Source organism: Heteronotia binoei, chromosome 4, assembly GCF_032191835.1.
Source record: "Heteronotia binoei isolate CCM8104 ecotype False Entrance Well chromosome 4, APGP_CSIRO_Hbin_v1, whole genome shotgun sequence".
Lineage (NCBI taxonomy): Eukaryota > Metazoa > Chordata > Lepidosauria > Squamata > Gekkonidae > Heteronotia > Heteronotia binoei.
This window is the reverse complement of record NC_083226.1, coordinates 119,756,709-119,768,099: the sequence shown is the minus strand read 5'-3', so window position 1 is coordinate 119,768,099 and position 11,391 is coordinate 119,756,709.

Here is an 11,391-nt window from a genome sequence, read left to right as displayed (position 1 = left end):
CATTTCTGGAAACAGGCATTTTTGAAATTACAACCCGTTCATTTTGTTTTCTTCACATTTTTCATTATCAGTGGGAGCTCGATGAGTTTGGCTGAAGGTTTCAACCCAAGTTAGTCACAACTTTCTCAGCCAGGTTTTCTTTTTGTTACTCTGTCACTTACCATATCAATACAGGTTTTTGACCAAGTTTCTTTGCTGAAATATAAATTACATGAGAAATAAATGATTCACTCTCCCAACACATTAACAAGAAATTGAAACACCCAAGCCCAATTTGAGATGAGGCCACAGAGCAGTAGGTGTGGGGTGGCAACACTTTCCCCTTGTGCTACTTAAACATTTATCTTATTCTTTCAGATACTATAACCTTTTACAGTGAAAGAAAGGTGCCCACATCGAGAGTTTCTTCTTTCCTTACTATGCTTAAAGTAATTAAAAAAGAAAAAAAGGTAAAATTCACAGTTATAGAATCTTCACTTACATTTCCAGAGATCTTAACACAAAATAAACCAAGACTATGCATTAGTAATTATTAAAATTAACCTATTATTATTAAAATTAACCTATTTTTCTCATAATCTATTCACCTCTAAAATTGCATATCAGATCAGAAAACCATATTAACAACTTTATCTTTCCATTAAAAGTTCATGTAATATTATCAAAGACCACTAAGTGTCTCTTAACTTTCCATTGTTTTTCAACATATTCTTGAAATTTCTTCCAATCATCCTTAAATTTTTCTGAATTACAGTCTTTTAAGATTCTAGTAAGTTTATCCATTTCACTCCAGTGTAACACTTTTAAGATCCAGTCACATTTCTCTGGTATTTTATCTTGATTCCACATTTGCTCATATAATGTCCTTGCAGCTGAGAGCAAGTACCACAACAAAGTTCTATCTTGTTTCGGAAAACTTTCCATTTGTAATCCTAACAGAAAGATATCTGGTGCTCTCTTGATGTCATAACCCAAAATTTTTGAGGTCTCTTGTTGAATCATTTGCCAAAACTGTTTCTCTTTAACCCAAGTCGACCACATATGGTAGAAAGAACCTTCATGTTTTTTTACACTTCCAACACCTATCTGAGATTTGATTGTTCATTTTTGCTAATTTCTTAGGTGTCATATAACATCTATACATCATTTTAAAACAGTTCTCTTTTATGTTGTAACACGTTGATATTTTCATAGAGTACTTCCATAGGTGTTCCCATGTCTCCATTTGTATTTCTTTGTTCATATTTATTGCCCATTTTATCATTTGAGATTTCTCTACTTCCTCTTCTGTAGACCATTTCAATAATAACTTATAAGTCCTTGAAATCAATTTTTCATTCTCACCCAACAGCATTTTTTCCAATTCTGTTTGAACTTGTCTTATTCCTGTATTCCTAATATCCTGCTCCACCAAGCTTTTGATTTGTTGCAGTTGGTACCAATTAAATTTGTCCTGCATTTCTTCCACTGATTTTAGTTCCACCTTGCCTCCCTGTATTTTTAGCAGTTGTTTATATGATAACCATTTATCTTCCTGTGGATCTGACGATAACTTTATGACTTCTGTTGGCACAATCCATAGTGGTTTTCTCTCATCACCATATTTATTATATTTTTTCCAAGTATTCAACAAATTTCTTCTTATGTAATGATGTGAGAAAAAACCATCCATCTTCTCCTTCCCATAATACATATAAGCATGCCAACCAAAAACATTCCCATTGCCTTCTAATGCCAAAAATTTCCTGTTAAGTAAAGTTATCCAGTCCTTGATCCATACCAAACAAACAGCATCATGGTATAACTTAAAATCGGGCAACTGGAAGCCACCCCTTTCTTTTGCATCCGTCAGAATTTTCGTTTTAATTCTTAGTTTTTTACCTGCCCATACAAATTCTGAAATCTTTTTTTGCCAATGATTATGTTGTTTAATGTCTTTCACTATTGGAATTGTTTGAAAGAGAAACATCATTCTTGGTAGAACATTCATTTTGATTGCAGAAATCCTACCCAGCATAGACAAATTCAGCTTACTCCACTTCAATTTTACACCAAAGCTTTTCATAATTGCTTTTATACAGATCAATATTTCTCATCGTAATCTCTACACCTAGATATTTTACTTTTGAGGTAACTTCACATCCAGTTATGCTTTGTAGTTCTTTCTGTTTGCTTAATGACAGATTCTTGCTTAAAATTTTCGATTTTTCTTTATTTATATAGAAGCCCGCCAACTTTCCATACTCTTTAATTTTATTTAACAACAGTGGCATCACCTGTAATGGATTTTCATTAATAAACATCACATTATCTGCAAAAGCCCTATATTTGTAAGAAAAACCTTTCCGTTTCAGCCCCTCTATTTCTTTATCCTCTTTGATTTGCATCAGCAAAATCTCCAAAGTCATAAATAGCAACGGAGATAGAGGGCAACCTTTCCTTGTACCTTTACTAATTATCATTTGTTCTGTCAGATCTGCATTCACACAAAGTTTAGCTTTTTGTTCTGTATAAATTGCCATAACCATTCTTATAAAATCATTTCCCAATTTCAATTTCTCCATCACTGCAAATATAAAGTCCCAGTTAAGATTGTCAAAAGCTTTCTCTGCATCAGCAAAAAATAATGCCACCTCTTTTTCTGGATGCTTTTCATAATATTCTACAATATCTATTACTGTTCTGATATTGTCTCTTATTTGCCTTCTGGGGAGAAAACCTGCTTGCTCCTCCTGAATAAAAGTGTTTAAATGCTGTTTGAGTAATTCTGCTAGTATCCTAGCAAATATTTTATCGTCATTATTGAGTAATGAAATCGGTCTGTAATTTTTAACACACATGGCATCTCTGTCTTCCTTTGGTATCAAAGAAACAACTGCTTCCTTCCATGTGTTTGGCACTTTCCCTTCTTGTCTAATAATAATCATCAACTTTTGGAGCTTCGATACTAATGCATCTGCCAGAACTTTGTAAAATTTTGCTGAAAAGCCACCAGGACCCGGTGCTTTACCTAATTTCATTGAACTAATTGCTGCTTCTGTTTCAACTTTTTAAATTGGTTCATTTAAGACTTTTTCCATAGTTTCTTTTAAAGGCTTTACTTTTACTTTCTGCAAGTATGCTTCTATTTTCTCTTTATCTACTTGTTGGCCTTTAAATAGTTTAGCATGGTATTTGTAAAATTCCCTTTTAATTCCTGCTTGATCCACAATCTCTTTACCTTCAACTATAATTTTGTTTATAAATTTGTTCTCCCTTTTTTTCTTCATTTGCCATGCCAAATATTTCCCGGGTTTGTTAGCTCCCTCAAAAGATTTCTGCTGCAATCTTTTAGGTTCCATTCCATCTCCTTATTCAAAAGGTGCTTCAATTGACTCTGTAAAATTGTAATCTCCCGCAAAATTTTCTTTTTCCCCAGTCTCTTTCTTAATTCTCTTTCTTTTTTGCCTATTTCTTTTTGTAAAGCCACCATTTGTTTTTCCTTGTCTCTTCTGTCTTTATTGTTCAAAGTAATTAAGATTCCTCTCATTACAGCTTTATACGCGTCCCACACGGTCTGGTATTGAACATCCTGATTTTCATTCATTTGGAAGAAAGCGTTAGTTTCTTTTTCAAGAGATGCCACTGTTTCTGCATTTTGCAATTAAGTCCTCATTTAATCTCCATCTTTTCACTTTTTCCCTGTCTTTTGCCAACCACAATAATGGATTATGGTCTGCACCTATTTTCGGAAGAATCTCTATTTTATTTGTAATAAGTCCCAAGTCTTTGGTGGTCCATAATATGTCAATTCATGAGAAGGAATTGTGCCTTGCTGAAAAGAAGGTATAGTCACGCACATTAGGTTTGAACTTTCTCCATACATCCTCCAAACCGTACATCCTCCAAACCAAAAAATGACTTTGGTAACTTGCTGTCTGTATTTTTTTTCCCGGACCTGTCCAAAGAATTTTTAATGGTTCCATTAAAATCTCTCATTAACATTATCTGATCATATGTCACTTGGTCTAACTGTTGTATAATGTCTTTGAAAAAAACATTCTTTGCCCCATTTGGAGCATATAGTCCCAATAACAATGTTTTTTTTTCTCATTTAACAACACCTCCACTGCAACATATCTACCGTCACTGTCCTTAAAAATCAACTTTGGCTCCTGTTCTTTTTTAATGTAAACAAATCACTCCCCTTTTTTGTTTCCTTAGCCAATTAAAAAAATTCTTCACCTAAAAATTTATTCCATAAAAATTTATAATCCATTTGTTTGATATGTACTTCTTGTAGACAAATTATATCACATTTTTGTTTTTTACTCCAATGAAATGTTTTTCTTTTTTGTGGTGAATTTAGTCCATTTACATTCCAAGAAATTAATTTGTAATCCATAATGATTCTTCACTTCTTCTGTACCTCCAAATTCCTTGTTGCCTGCAAAAAACCTTTCCATGCCTTGAATATCTATTATTGTATTTCTCAGTCTTTTATACTCAAAGCTAAGTCCTTCTGGTAAAATCAATCTTTATCTTATTCTCTTTGCCCTTAGCTTTTCTGTCAATTTTTTGAAATGTCTTCTGTCACTTATAACTTTCCTTGGCAGCTCCTTCATTATTCTTATTCTGCTTTCTTCCACCACCATTGCTTTTTCAAATTATTGACTTAAAATCCTTCCCACCATGTCTCTTGTAGTAAATTTTACTGCCACATCCCTTGGTAGCTTGTTCTTTCTAGCAAATTCAGAGTTAACCCTGTAAACATAGTCATACAGATGTCCCGTCACATCAGGGTCCTCTCCCATATACTCAGCAATGATTGTTGAAATATACTTCTTTAAGTCCTCTTGGTCATTTTCAGGTACTCCTCTTAGATGAATCATGTTTTCCATTAAGTTACAGTCTTGTAGTGTTGCTTTCTCCTGCATTTTCTTGATGGTAACATCTTGGTCTTTAACTTTAATTTCTATTTCCTGTGTCTTCTGAGCAGTAGCTTGTGATTCTTTCCTGAGCTCATCAATCTCTTTTTTAATTTCTTTCTTGACTTCTTCAGCACTGGAGTTTATTTTCTTCGTTAGTTTCTTCTCAGTTCCAGTTGCTAAGTCTTTCATCGCCTTCAACAGTCTTGTCTCCATCGCCTCCAATTGGTCTTGAACTTTAGCCATTTTTCCACCTCCCAGTGAACCTGATCTTAATTGTGTAAGCCTTGGTTCCAACTTTTGATCAGACATCACTGTCCTCCCATTGCACAGAATGAGCTTATATGTTGACCTCACCAATCAGCAAACCAATGATATATTCCAATAGATTAGGGCATGCCCTTTCCAACAAGCCCAAAATTGCCATCCTCTGAGCTTTCTAGCTCAAGATATTAATTTTTTAAGTTCTAAAAAAATCCAAAATGGCAGCCGCGATTTTTCCAAGCCCCTGTTTTCAAAAAGTTTTCCTTTTTCCAATAAGCCTTAAATTTTGTTTTTAAACATATTTAAACCAAATATTTCTTCTTTTTAAAATGATTGTTGTTGGTTATATAAACTTTTAAAGTCCCATTGTTATAAAAATATAAAACCTTTGACCCTTCTTTAATGGCTGCCAATGTTTCTCTATGATTTCTGGCTCTAGAGATGTCCCTGGAGGTTTAAAACAAAGCTCTTCTTTCAGTATTCACTTCCTGACTTTCTGGCCATGAAGTCTCGTTCTCTATGGTTAATAGTTTCTCGATAGTTGTAGCATGTCACTTCCTGTTTTGTCTTGAAGCTCAGCACTCTGTTATGTTGGGGTATTTTTTTTTCAAAGCCACAGGTATGTCAAACATCAGTTATTTTTCTCTACTTTCCTGCTTATTTTAAGTTTCAAAAAGTCCAAATGTACCCCCTTTTACTTCTTCTTAGCTTTATGCTCTTACAGTTCCTTCCAGATCTTAAATATTTAATTTTAAAAACCTTATTTTAATCCTGGAGTGGTAGATAACAATCTTTACCTTAACGAAAAGTCTCTGCTTTCTCACACTGATTTTTTCTCCAGCTGTTATTGTAATCCATAGAAAGTTGGAATCTTGATGAGCTTAAGTCAATTTAATGACCCAGGAGATCCTTTGTAGACGATGGAATGCAATTCTTCAAAGCCGGAAAGGAATCCCTCTGGGACTCCTCGCCAGCCAAAGTAAACCCCCTCAAAATTCTTCAAGCATGTCATAGACAATTCCCTCACTGGAAAAGGTAGACAGCAGGCGTTGGAGTCACCTTTTACGTCCAAAACAAAAGCTCCTGTCCACTCCTCTTGCAAGAAGAGGGTCAGCTCTCCATTTTCCCAACCCCAGAACTCTACCTTTTTAACATTAAAAATATTTTGGGGAGGGGGGCGGAGCGTCGCTCGATCATGGCAGATGCGAAATAAGTGAGCTCTGACTGCCTCCTTCCCCAACCTACTATTTTGACATCATTACAAACTCAAATGTCCTCTAAAGTGAAAGGAAAGGTGGTGCGACAGAAGAAAAGTCTGACTTCGGCGAAAAAAGCGGCGGTTCCAAGCTATTTCTCTCCAGAAAACTCATTAAAGGTTGGTGCATGCTCCCCGGCCCCTGAGAAAATGGTGCTCAATTCTGTTCCCACTCTTTCAAATCAGTCCTCTCCCCCCTCTTCAGTGGGGAATGATGAGGATGGCCCAATTCGCCGTAGCGATCTAGACCTACTAAGGCTTGACATCCACAAATACTTCAATGACTCTATACTTGAGCATATTAAGCCTTTAAAGGATAAAGTGCAGGAGCTGACGGAGGATCTCGCTACTACCGCTAAAATAGCAGAGACATCTGCAGAGCTGGGGCTGTCAATTAAAGCTGAGTTTACCTCCTTAAAGAATGATGAAATGAAGCTACAAAATAGAATATTAGTGTTGGAAAATAAGTGGAGAGCCCTGAACTTGAAGCTACGCGGTTTTGGGGAGGGGGCTGAAGATAAAAACGATCTTTTATTGTTTATTGTGCAATGGCTCCAAGAAAAGCTCTCGATTCCGGGCAACATGGCCAGTAACATAGTAAGAGTGCAGAGGCTGGGCCCAAGGAAGTCAGTAAGAAGTGATTTTTCTAGAGACATCTTAGTACAATTCTCTAATTCTAGAATCAAAGACATGGTTCTACAAAAAGCACGACAAGCGGACGCTCTAACGTGCAATGGAAAAAGAATTTTATTTTTACTAGATCTGTCTCCCGAAACGTTGGAAAAAAGAAAGAATTTAAAAATCATCACCAACAAACTCCATGCTAGCAACCTAAGGTTCCGCTGGAGCCCAACGTCTGAGGTTTTGATTTTCAAAAATGGCGTCATGCATATAGCCTTTGATGCGCAGTCAGGAATCACCATGATGGAAGCCTTGGCGCTAAAACTAACTCCAGAAGAGAAGGACGACTTATGGCAGCTATTTCCGGCGCGAAGAAGCCCAACGCCTGATGTGACTGGCCCGATGTTTCTTCTTTGAAGACTGGAGTCGCTACGGTTGACGCCTTGACGCCAGGACGATCCTTAGAAGAGAAGGACGCTTTGCGGTTTCTGTTTCCGACGCGGGAAAGCCCAATGTTTAAAAAGACAGATGGTGAAGTGTCTACCTAGCACCCTATTGAAGTGCCCTAATGAGACTCCCTGCGTTCGCTGAACTTTGCCTCTGGGTCTTCCTTTGCGCTAAACTTGTGGGATCGGGCCCTGGGGTCTCTTTCCTGTATGATGCCTGTTCTTTTGTGCTCAAACCTTTAATGAAAGAGGGAAAGAGGAGTTGTGTAATAGGAAAGCTACAATGTTAAGTCTGAGAAAGGAAATAGGCTTTTCCCCTCTCTTGGATTAATTAAGTTAATCTAGCTCATATTGTTATTGTTACCTGTTACTAGGAGGATTAGATATTGAGAATGTTATTTCAAAATAGGTAACCAGCTAGCCTGTTCTTGAACTATGTTGGTTTTGAAATGGCTCTTTGTTTTTTACCATCTATAGGCAATAGATGGGCTTTGTATTAACTTAGTTCTTGCAGGGCTGAATGTGGTTGGCAATCTACTTTATTTTTATATTAATGCAGAAGTAATATTAAGCCAATTAATTAACAGGCTCTGGATTGACATTATAGTATGATAGGTTTATAATCAAACATTATGAATTTTAAAAGAGAAGAATAATTTTTTAAATGAGTTCTACTATTTTGAAGTTTAATGAATTCTTTCTTGTACATGTATTCTCTAAACCTACTCAATTTTGTATTTCTACAGGGCTGTCAGATCCTTTATTCTTCTTTAATGGGTCCAACTAAAGGGAAATTTGTTTTATCTATTTATGGCGTGGATGAGTACCTATGATACCCAGTATTATCTTTCTTGTACCAATTTATTTATTGACAGTAGAGGATTAAGATTTATGATCTCTTCGTTATGCATTTAAATATTGACCTGCCTTAAATGAACTTTAGGGTACAATTTTTTTAGTTATCCCTATTTACTAGAGTGTTTAACTGACATCGTCTGGATCCCCTTGAATGGAAACTTACTTGTGACTGGATGATTTTTTCAGTACAAGTTACCTTTTGTTTTGTTGCATGTATTTTGTTAAGACAAAGCTTAAGAGGAAAAGTCATGTCAAAATTGTTAGTAAGAGTAACTGTTGATGGGACTGTGCATGTTACTACCTTCGCTTTCAGTTGAATTTGCTTGATACACTTGGTTAGAAAGAGTTTGTAACTTATTAATACTGTTGGGGAAGGAGGAATGGTTAGGATTTATAATATAAATTCTTATTGGTTATTCTCGCCCTCTGGTGAGGAGAGTAGGTGTTTCAAAGAAGGGAGACACGAACATACAGGTGCTCTCCCTAATCTCCCTATATAAGGGAGACTTTGAAAAGTTACCCGTATTAGGGTATTAGTATTTAGTTGTTGTGTTTTGTTTGTGTGCTGTTTCTATTTTAAAGTTTATTTTACCTTTCTTTTGTGTTGCAAGAAAGGTAATAATACCCCTGTTATTATTTTTATTTGTTTCCTTCTTTTTATAGGGATATTTTGTCCTTATTTTCTTCTGTTTTTTAACTTACCTTGTGTGTTTTCCCTAGTTTTGTTTGGGTGTAAGAATAAGCTGTTGCTCCAGTACTCCACGGCGGGGTGGAAGGTTCTTGATCCTGTGTTAATTGTTTTTTTATTATTGTTTCCAGAATGGCCAACCCAGTAAAAATTCTCACTTGGAACTGTAGGGGTTTTAAAAATCCGGGCACGCATTTTTAATTTCTTAGCTAAAGAGAGTCCTCAAGTAGTTTGTTTGCAGGAAACTCACGTAAAAAAAAAAAAAAAAAACTACCTCATTGCTACGTTCTAAATGGTTGACCCAGATCTTTCAGGCCACTGGGTCCTCCAAAGCCAGGGGTGTGGCAATATTGATTTCGAAAACATCCTTTTTTACCTTGCAAGGCATGAAGGCAGATCCTAATGGTAGATATTTATTTGTAAAGGGTATTCTGAATGGCCACCTACTAACCATTGCCTCTATCTACTCTCCAAACAGCGGCCAATTAAAGTTCTTGGAAGACACCTTTGCTGATTTGATGGGCTTTAAAGAAGGGGAACTCATCATTGGTGGGGATCTGAATTACATCGTGGATCCTACCCTGGATAGATCGGTCCGCAATGGAAACAAACTTAAGACAACTAAAAAGACAGGTTTATCTGAACTGTTTCATTCTTTTAATGTAGTGGACGTCTGGAGGGCATTCAATCAGGGAGTAAGAGATTTTACCTTCTTTTCCCACGTGCACAACTCTTATACCAGAATTGATTACATTTTAGTTTCACCAAATCTTTTAAAATCAGTTAAAAGTGTAGCTATTGGCTTGAGAAATATTTCTGACCACTCTTGGGTGTCAGGTAAACTGGAGTTTGTATGCTCTGATGATAAAGGCCCTTCTTGGACCTTGAACAAATTACTTCTCTTTAAAGAGAGTGTCTGTGGGAAAATCAGGAAATCAATTCAGGAATACTTTTTACATAATGGAGATTGTGGAGTTTCTCAACATGTCATTTGGGATGCATTCAAAGCTGTGCTTAGGGGGAATTTAATCTCAATTGCAGCGGCCTGCCACAAGGATAGATCCAAACAAATAAAAGAACATCAGCTTAAGATAGCTGAATTGGCAAAAAAAACCATATTAAATTTGGTGGGAAAAAACTGCTGAAAAAGTTGACTTTGGAGAGGAAGAAATTGGAACTGCTAGAAACCTCTGATATACAAAAAAAAATTGTTATACTTGAAACAAAAATTTGTTACCAAAACTTCGCAGTCTCCAAGGTTTTTAAAGTTTAGGTTGCATCAAAAGAAGTCTACCACATTGATACACTCTATTCATTCATCTCAGGGTGATATCATTATTACTCCCCAGGAAATCACTAAGATTTTCCAAGAGTATTACTCCTCCTTATATACCTCCTCTATTGATGGTGACCTAGATTTTAAATCCTTTCTAACAAATGCTAAGTTTGACAAGAAACTAACAATGGAGGATACTGACTTCATGGATAGACTGATTTCGGAATCAGAAATTTTGGAAGCACTATCGTCTATAAAAAACAATAAGGCGACAGGCAAGGACGGGTTTCCAATAGAATTTTATAAGAAATTCAGTTCCGAACTGTTGCAACCCCTTTTGAAAACCTGCAATTTGGCAATGGAAAAGGGAGCTCTCCCGGACACGTGGAGGGACTCCAAAATGATAGTGATTCATAAGGAGGGCAAAGACAAACAAAACCCCAAATCATACAGACCAATCTCAATATTGAATCACGACTTTAAAATTTTCTCAACTATATTAGCCCGCAGACTAAATAAAATTATTTGTACCTATATCCATGAAGATCAGGCAGGATTTATTCCTGGTCGCTCCATCTCCGATAACATCAGAAGGACCCTTAACTTAATACATCATGGCAAGTCATCCAAACTAACTTCACTAATCCTTTCTTTGGATGCGGAGAAAGCGTTTGACATGCTTGAAATAAAATACCTGAAAGCTGTCCTAAATCACATGGGTTTTGGCCCAAACTTTCTTAATTCAATTTCGGCTATTTACAAAAATCCTAAAGCACAATTAACTATTAATAATTATAGATCAGAAGAAATAAAACTAACTAGAGGTACACGTCAGGGTTGTCCGCTTTTTCCAATCTTATTTGCCATATCGTTGGAACCACTAGCACATGTAATCAGATCGGATCCTGAAGTTGAAGGCATCAGAGTGAAAGGTGTATCCCATAAAATCAGTCTCTTTGCGGATGATACGGGTTTTTATCTGAGTAATCCAGTGCATTCTCTAATAAAACTAATGAAAACTGTGGAGTTATTTAGGAATTTTTCAGGTCTAACTATTAACATGACTAAATCTGAGT